Here is a 9,847-nt window from a genome sequence, read left to right on the forward strand (position 1 = left end):
CGCATATCTTAACCGTGCGTAAAAGAAACCGCAATATCTATTAATTTTGAAATATCTAAGTATCTCTTGAAGCTTTATTTCCAATTTTCACAGAGGTTAAAGGGGGTAATTTGCAGTTAGACAAGACACTTAGACAAGGAAAAAAATGAGTACGAGTCTGGGACATTATGAAGGGATACAGTAATAGACAATAATGATACCACGAGTTGGTAAAGGAGCCGTGTTAACCCGTGGTATCAAACCAATAAACACGAAAACAGGTAGTCACTGTGTAGGTTAACTGATTTTATTAAAATATTACGAGCTTTCGCTACAAGTCCATAAAGTAGTTTCGACAGGTCAATGAGTGAACGGATAAACAACAGTGTTCATTGACTTTACTCGTTTATCCGACGAAGCACGTGATTTCTGGTGAAAAATAAGTCAGGCTCAGCTGTTTTCACGAGTAATCCCTATATCAACATTTCTGAAGATTTTTAAATATGGAAAACATATCTATCTATTCTAAATTGGACATATTTTATCGCATACTTTATGATGGACGTTCCTTAATTTCCCCGGTGGGAATAAATAGTATTCGGATGATGCAGTCTTTCTCAATTTATGGTTTTCCAGATAGAAATGCTCATGTCTATCACCCGCAGAACCATATGAAGTAACAACCTATACACGTATTTGTCGATTGTGTGATTTTTTTTCAAAGACGTCGACGAAAATGTAAAAATTCCTGGCTGAATTCAGGATTCTACCAATGACAAAGATTATCGCGTGTTCCCAACGACTTGCAACGTTGATTATCTGGAATTCTCGGAATATTTCCAAGATACCAATTCTATGGAACAATCTGAGTTCATGTTGTAACGGTTATACAGAATCAGACATTAATAATGATTGGAAAAAAATGTCCGAAATGTTCCGACCCGAGCCATATGAACGTATGTTAGATACATTGTACGTTCACCTTGAACTTATATCTATTCGACGTTTCGACTATAAGTTATCATCACAATACTTGGTTACTTTTTCGTCCTCGCGACAAACTCCGATTGCCCCGCAATTTGATTGAATTCAGTACGATATTTAGTCTGTTTGCCGATGAAGCATTTTTTCGATGATCGCTTAGAATTGAAAATGACAAAATTCGTTTTCACTTTCAGCGCGTTACATAAAGAAAATATCATTCACAATTTCGTCGAAAGATTTTATGCAGTGCTATTTCGGAATCTGCGTAGGATTTGGCTAATTCGCCGGGGAAATGTCTGTCATTGCAGATTAGATAGTAAATCGGAAACGTTAAAATGTCGACATCGAAATCTCCCCGTATACAAACAAGACCCGATTCTTGACGCGACGGTAACACATTTCTATGAAATGAAATGCGACGCACGGAAAGCCGTGCGCTCTGAGAATAGGTAGCAGTTACATCTAAAAGTTATGAGTATAATCATGCAAATATACTGTTTCACTATTCACCTGAAAAAAGCTAGAATTAAAATCCAATTCAAAAGAGTGAAATTTGTTTATCAAGAATACAATCAAAAGTTAAAGATGTATAATTTGAATCTAATAGGGAAGTTTCCGGTTATCAGGAGCCATTTTGTTTGTTGCAGCAGAGAAAAATGAAACGAACGCCTCCATAAATAGAATATGTCAGCTGTCAAACGATACTTAACTATGATTTTTGTGGCAAAATGGGAATGGGCGACAATAAATCGCGATAAAGGCTTTAGTGTAAGAAATGTTAAAATCTGCCCAACAATGCGGGACCTCAAAATGACACCTGGTGATTGAAAACTTCAATATTCTTGATAAATTTAGATTTTCGCATAAAATGTATTTTAACCCTATCATCCATTCTTTACGCATTGGTTAACGGGAGATCCTATTCGCTGGAACTAAAAATCCGCGATTCAGCATTTGCCAAGAGTTTAATTCAATGGGTACAATTTTTTATAAATATTCATCTGATTTTTATTACGCTAGCCGGTTTTCTCGGAATCGACGAATTAAGACGGCAGAACCGTGGATGTGGAGATTGTTTCGTGAATTGAGTCCCCGGCAGAGATTGCAGAACAAATCGGATCAGTGATGTGTGCTCTACTCACGCGGGATGTTTGCCAATTATAAATTTTTCAATAACAATCTCCCGGTTCGAAATCGATAAAGATCTAGAGAGGATAGGCCACACAGAATTCGAAAAAATGAAATCATGATCGCGTTTTAGTTTATAGATTTTCTTGCTTTTTTAGATTGAATTCACGCGAGTTCGAACATACACAAAGCTATCTGAATTAGCTTAGGATTACCGACTAGAAAGTAAATATGTCACCGATTACATTAGATTTGAATGTGTCAAGCACAAGTGGAACGACGTCGAAATGAATCTCAAAATTACGCGCGGAAGTAATCTTTTGATGAATACATATTTGCACGTGATGTGGCATATGAATTTGAATAAATATTAAACACGGTAGGATTTATAGGTCCATTTGATAATATAGATATATGTTTATCAGCAGAATACTTTACAACAGGTCCTCCGGCGCAACGACCCAAACAACCTCGAGGTACCGGGTTCGAATCCCAGTGAGGATGAATTCTATACATATATCACAATATTTTGCTAAATAAAATGCTTCGAAATGTGCTCATTCTAATATAGCTTTTTATGCCTCCTCGCGACGAGCGGTGGCATATACTGAACCTAACTCACTGGATTTTCTAAAGAATATTTTCAAATCCCTTCCAGACGCTGATAATTCTTCGATATATATATATACATTACCTGAGATTTAGACTGGCGAGACTGTTACGACGGACCATCACCGACGGTTCGTCCTCGACCAATTCACCACCACCCAAACTGTTCTCGTCCATGTGTCGTAGATATCCTCCCGAGATCATCGTCGCCGTGGTCTCGCCTCCGCGAAGCATTCAAAAAACCCGAATTATTTAGACGATTTAATTTATTCCCCCGGCGTGAACTATTCGCCAACGCGCGTCATCTCCAAAAACTATGATACTGTTAATCTATCTACGAAGCGAGCGCGGGAGACAAGCGCTTACAACGCGAACCGTTCAAAGTGTCTGCATTTTTTGCGAGATATCAGTTTTTCAGTGTCCATACTTGTCGCATTGAATAGATCACCGCGACCATACCGACAACTTCGAATTCACCGTGCAGATTTTCTAATCGCGATTTAAATCACAACGGTTCCCTGTGATTAGCATCCTTATTTGTCTGCTGGATAATGTGTTTATTGTGAGCGCGCTTTTTGGCGACGCATACACGTCAGACTTTCGACTAATACGCAAGAACGCGTGGCTGCTCGCGGCCGCTTCACCGTATCCAACATCTCAACTACCTCGACTCTTGACTACCAGGGGTTAAAGCATGTCTTAGCGACGTTTTAAGCGCCATATCTGTGTACACTGGGTACTCAAACATGTTGATCCAACGAAAATCTGATTGACTGGGGTGATTCTTATCAGTGTATAGTGCCATAATCGGTGCTGATATAAGGAAAATGTTTAATGGCTCACGACGCCAATGGCACATCATCATCCACGCACCCGCAACATTAATTCCGCTCACGAAGATTTAATTTATTTGTTCAATGGGATCGTATTTGAAATATTTTCGCTGAGAGATTGATTATGTGTGCGCCAACGTCCCAATTATCCCCATGCGATCCGTTTTTGGAAGATAAATGCTATTGAGAGTTGCAGAACAAACTGGAAAGTTTGCGCGCCGTAGCGCGTCTCGGGTCGAGTGGAGCGTGTCGATATCACCGAAAAATGTCCAAATCCAACCATTTGTTACATTTACAACTTGAGAAAATACATATATTTCGTTATACACGGCTGCATTTCTAGACAGCATGAATGATTTATACACGCCCGGCGTCTACGTGAATGGGCTGGAATTATAGCAGTTTGCAAAAAAACAACAGTACGAAACCATTAGATGTATATACATATAGACGTGTATTGTGCAACAATTATCCTCAACGCCTCTAAGAAACCTTTCACGTGTGAAAGGGAGAGGTTTTCTAGAAGGATTTTATGGCTTCCATGCGCTGATACAGGATTTCTAAAAGGGATATTCACGGATCTGGACCGATTTTTAAAAAAAAGTTTTTTTCTTGCAGCATTTGAAACAACTGGCGATCTTTCCAATACATTACTAGTGTATATAATTTTAGTAAATTCCTACATATTTTAGACCTTCTTTGCAAAAATACGGAGGCGATGGGCTCATCAATTTGCTACTGCTCCGCTAATGACTTCAGTTAATTTTGTGTAGTTTTGACAACATTGTTCCGCAGAGTATGGACTGATGACAACGTTTATGTTATATTATGTCTTATTTTGTTATGTTAAATTATGTCTTATTATGTTATGTCATGATATTTTATGTCATGTCTTATAATGTTATGTTATATTATGTCTTGTTATGTTATGTTTTGCTGTATTATATTCGGAATATTATACTATATTATAACTTATACAGCGCATTATTACAAAAGGCTTTATGGCGTTTTAAAATAAGTACAACCCAACTGAGATACAATATTCAAAACATTTACATATTCAGTTATGAATTTTTTTAAACATAGTGCGAAATAAAATAAAGTAGTAACGGCATCAACGTTTATAGCGGATGTATTTAGAGTACGAATTTAGGGGAAGAAAGAGTTTTCACCGACATCAGGCGTAGCTAATTTTTAGATTCCGCGACAGGAAAAAGACCGGCTGCTGGGTTTGTTTTAGCGCTGGTAAATGGCTGAAAATATGCTTCCGGTATGTCGCCGCGGTTCCGCAGAGGGCAACATCGGAACCGCAGTCCCCAGGCAGCGACAATTTCAACTGCATCTTCCTGACATTTTGACGTTTAACAAAAAAAGAAGAAATCTATGTTGTGATTATATTTCGACGGCGGTATAAACCGAGGTTCCGATTCTCGGCCGAACGAATGTGGAGCCCGTAGTTATCGTCATCAGGCTTCGTGAGAAAATTAGCGTTACGTATTCAATGAGATATTTCGTATGCGGGGACACAAAGCTATACGGGGTTGATCACCCGTTGATTAGCCTTAGCCGGAATATATCACTTTAGAATAATCCCGGCCAAGACTCGATACGCTTAAATAGGATTTATACAATATATGTATGCATACGTATCATAGGATGATGTTGATGATGATGATGGGTGGTTCAACTGTACCCCTGATACAATACCAAGGTCACTTCTCTCTGACACATTTAAGGGCCTACGGCTGACCGTGACCAAAAGTATAGCTCATCGAATGATTTGATAAACTATCGATTCCAATCATCATGAAAAACACTGTGTCGACGACAATATTGTATGATAAAAGAAAAACGGGCCCGAAAATGTTTCCTTGATCTATAGACATATCACATAGTCATGAACATCCTGTTTGGCTATTAGGATACAGTCGACACAAACGTTTCGCTCGAGAGGAAACCATTTTTCTTTTGTAATTGTGGTATTTTCTGAGAGCACTGGGTTACTAAATCCCTATAGGGACTACTATATTGTCATAAAGTAAAAGTTCGTTATAACGCCACCCGTTTTGGTGCAGCCACTGTTCACTTAACGCCAACATTTTCCAGAGAACAGATTTGCTAAATCTAACCCAAATTCAATGATTAATACCATTCGGTATAACGCCAAATTCGCAATCGAAATGCCATGTTTTTCATTGGTTTCATTGGTCCCAATAATGGCATTTTAAAGTACTTTTATTGTATGCATACATTTATTCATAGAACTATAAGCGAACGGGAAGACCGACTCATCATATATCCGCATATACGCAGTTCTATGGCAAATATATTGAAGTCAAATGAATGAACTCTCTGTGAGACAGCTAGCTAGGCTTCACGTCAGCCTAGTCTGGTGTCGGCATTGTTGCCGAAACAATTAAGAGTAACCTTTAAAATTGTCGGTCTGGTATTCAAACTAACGAGGGCCCTTCGAAGCATTTATTTGGCCAGTTCTTCATTGACTATCCGGTTAACAATAGCCGCGATCACGCCAAATCGGCACGGATCAGGCCCGAGTCAAATTGCCTATGCCTCTACGTTCGATATTGCCAAAATCTAAAATAAGATTTTGTAATTTCTTAATTCTTAATTAATTAACGAATTACCATTATTAACGAAATGAATGGTTCCATTGGTCAAACACTTCCGTATTGTGGCGATAAATTGTAGAGAATATTTTTGTTAACTCAGTATTCCTGAAGAAGACTATTAGGTTATAGTCGAAACGTCGGGCGAGTCAATAGATTATTAGCTTTAAGGAAACCTTTCGGATCGACTTATTTAAATATTTATTTACCGGTTGCCCAACTGCATTATGGTTCACCCCTATTAATGTATTCTACCGAAAATTAACATGCCGAGGAATAGTTCATTGAACAGCTTTCATCTACACCATTTACATTCATGTAGTAGAATGCATATTGGAGATTAGTAGCTGCGAGCGCTGTCGTATTGAACACACGGCCTCATCGTGTTCATCTATGTAGTATAACACCACACAGTCATCAAGCCCTCGTGGCACAACGGATAGCGCGCTGGACTTCTAATCCAGAGGTTCTGGGTTCGAATCCCAGCGAGGGTGTTCTTTTTTTCAAATACAATTATTTCAATAGACTACGTCGGTTTCTAGATGAGCTAATCTAATATCAAAATATATATGAAATAAATACTGACTTAGCTGTTTGCAGTAGAGGGAAAAAAGGCGGAGCGCTCATTTCTTGGAGTTTTCCAAAGTTCCATGCTTCCCGACTGCTACTCCGGATTCGTTTGTCAAAACTTCGTTTCATGTTAGCCTGAATCAGCTACTTTTACTCGTGAATTGAGAGCTCACACATTAAACATGACCTGGAGGAAGAAAAACAACAAGAAAGCTACCAATATAGTTCTAAATATAGTTCTAATTTCTTCATCAAAAACGGGCGCACTCAATATCAATCAGGGCTACTATCAATAGTGCGAAAAAAATCGATACAGGGAGAACTGATATTTTCAACAACAAGAAAAAAACTTATTCTATAGAAACTTTTAGACAAAACCATGAGACACAAAGTCAGACTGATTTTATTTTATTTTTTCTTTCGTTTGATTTTTGTTTTGATTTGGTTTTTCTAAAACCTTTGACAAATACGTTCAAACATTTACCGTTCTGATTATGCATCGTTGAATCTAATCTTTTTTCTCAAACAATTACGTTAATGAAATATATACACATATACTACGATGTCGGTAGCCAGCCGTAGAAAATGGCCTTTCTTTCTACTTCGACGGTACCGAGCCATGTTTAAAGAGTATACCTCTAATTGGCTTGTTGTTTTGTCTATAATCACGTATCAAAGCGATTTAAACAGCGATGAAACATGTCTTATTCGGCGAACTCGAGGCGGCCCCGTTTTTAATGCACCCGTTTCTGCCGCGTTAGAAGAATATCATCAAGCGGCTTTCCTGCCAGATATAGTGACGTCATCTCGCAACGATCCGTTATCGCGCAGTAACGGGATTATCCGAGGATTACGTATGATTATTTCTTTTCAAATTGATAAATATGGTTTTTATCTCGTTCGCTTTTTTCCGTCCGTATGAAAACGAGGCCGCGCCGAAAATAGTTGATGTATACAGCTGCACGGGATCAGCCGGGATTGAAAGCAATCGATGAGATAAAAATATTTCACTGAATATATCCCTACGTTATCCGGTATATGAATACGATGGTTTGTGTTCTCGTATAGGATGGGGTCTTTGCGTATGGAATCATTCAACGCCGTAAGTTATTCAATGTTAGTAAACTCCATGGCGATTTTTACTATGGTAAAATTTTATTGGTATACTACTCTAATAATTCTATATTCCCAGTAGCCCATTGTTTATAGGTTAACATGGCCAGCCCATGATTTTGTGCTAGATTGACTATTTAGAGATGAAATTAGTTCATACGCAGTTCTATAATTCTAACCAAGAACTAAGGTCCGGGTCCAGTACCGCAGTCAAGACCAAAACCAAGACCCATCAGCATCGAAGCGCACCAGACCCCTCCCCCCATGGGACACGACAATCTAAAATCATGAATTGCTCCTTATGGGCAGTAATCGGTTAAACTGGACCCAGTCTCATATCGGGGCGAATAACTTTTTACCAATGAAACGGACACAATGTTAAGGATTTTATTCCATTGCCATGGATGGAATTAAGCCCATCCCTATACGCAATATAACAGACTCATTTTCTATTATTTGACATCTCAGTCGTCGACGCCGAGTAGCAGTTTTTATCATAACAATGTCATAGATCTATATTTGCCCGGGGGATACTTTATTGATGACATCGGACATGACAGGAATGCACAATTAAAATCTCATTTAGAAACGATCCGAGATCGTCGTTCATTCTCACTTCGTTCGGCGGTTTCAACGCTGTCTATAATACGCGCGTATAAGTCGATCGGCTGCGGAAGAATGAATTGTCGTAATTCAAATAAAGTATTTTCAAGGGCCTGAACACCAGCGCGAACTGCAAACATCAGCCGTGCCGATTGACTTCGCGGGGTGTGTTTATCTATCGCGACGAGCGCTTTTCCAATGCATTAAATTCTAAGCCCATCATTTAGCAGATGAATCTGTCAAGAAAGGCGACTTAATATTTCGATACTTGTTTGCTGTCGGCGGCGTTGGTAAACACGGCGCCACGTATGAGCGTCACAATCCGTTCGGAATTTGACTGTTTGCCGTAAATGTAATGACACCCGCAATAATTCCGCTGCAGTTGGGGGATTAAATTCGATTGATGCGCGCGTACATTTTTCATTCATAATCACGGGATTTTCGTGGAATGAAATTCCCCGCCATCACAACGTAGACGAGTTCGAATCGACATCTATTTGGGATAGGATAAAATCGAGTTCATTGAATGGTGGCCAGAACCCAGTTTCACGGAAGAGCTTAAATCGGTTAAGTTTGAATTCATAATTGTCCTTATTGAAAAACATGAAATTACCAACAGCAACAAAAATTCAAAAAGTTTAACCTTTTTGTGAAACCGTACAGGGCCAGGGTTCAGTTCATGAAAAAGTTTAAGCTTAAAATGGTAAAAAGTTTGAATTAATTGCACTAATTGAAAAAATAAAATTACCAACAGCAAGCAAACCAAAAATTCAAAAAGTTCAACCTTTTTGTGAAACTGGACCCTGGGGCCTGGGCGCAAGTTTAAGCTTGGAACGGTTCAGTTTGAATTGTTGTCCTCGATGAAAACGTGAACGCCAGTAGCTCTTAAACCGAAAATTTGAGCTAAACTTTTCCATGAAACTGGGGCCAGTGCCATATCCTGTAGATGATCGATATAGCATTTTTTCTTAAATTATTCATTTTGTATGCATCGTCTGCATAACCCACCAGCCACAACAGCAAAAAATAGGAAAAGGGCTTAGGCGTTGAGATCATGAATCTATAGAGAAATTTCAGCGTAAAACTCCAGTTTTCACTGCGAATGAATGGTCGATTTTCGATGGAGCAAATGGCGCTTAGACACCGGTGGCGAACTATATAAAGAACCAACTGTCCCGAATGAGTTTCATGACGATAAGATATATAACCGCCACCGTAACATATTTATTACCTGGCACAAGAAAAAAGTGAACATTCAATCATGGATTGTGAAGAATTGTTGATTGAATGTGACATTCACCGTGCCACATTAAATTAGTTCTCTGGATGTGTATACGGCAGTAACGTGCAGTAACTGCATGGACAGTTTAAAAATTCTTTTTCACAGTAAATTACACCTTT

General features: G+C 38.8%; 1 non-coding gene across 1 annotated transcript; it reads left to right on the forward strand.

Moving 5' to 3' along the window:
* Window positions 1–6,581: 6,581 nt before the first annotated feature.
* Trnar-ucu (transfer RNA arginine (anticodon UCU)) lies at window positions 6,582–6,654 on the forward strand. The gene has a single exon. It is a non-coding gene; the product is annotated as a tRNA-Arg (tRNA).
* The last annotated feature ends 3,193 nt before the right edge of the window (window positions 6,655–9,847 follow it).

This window comes from Tubulanus polymorphus, chromosome 4 (assembly GCF_964204645.1).
Source record: "Tubulanus polymorphus chromosome 4, tnTubPoly1.2, whole genome shotgun sequence".
Lineage (NCBI taxonomy): Eukaryota > Metazoa > Nemertea > Palaeonemertea > Tubulaniformes > Tubulanidae > Tubulanus > Tubulanus polymorphus.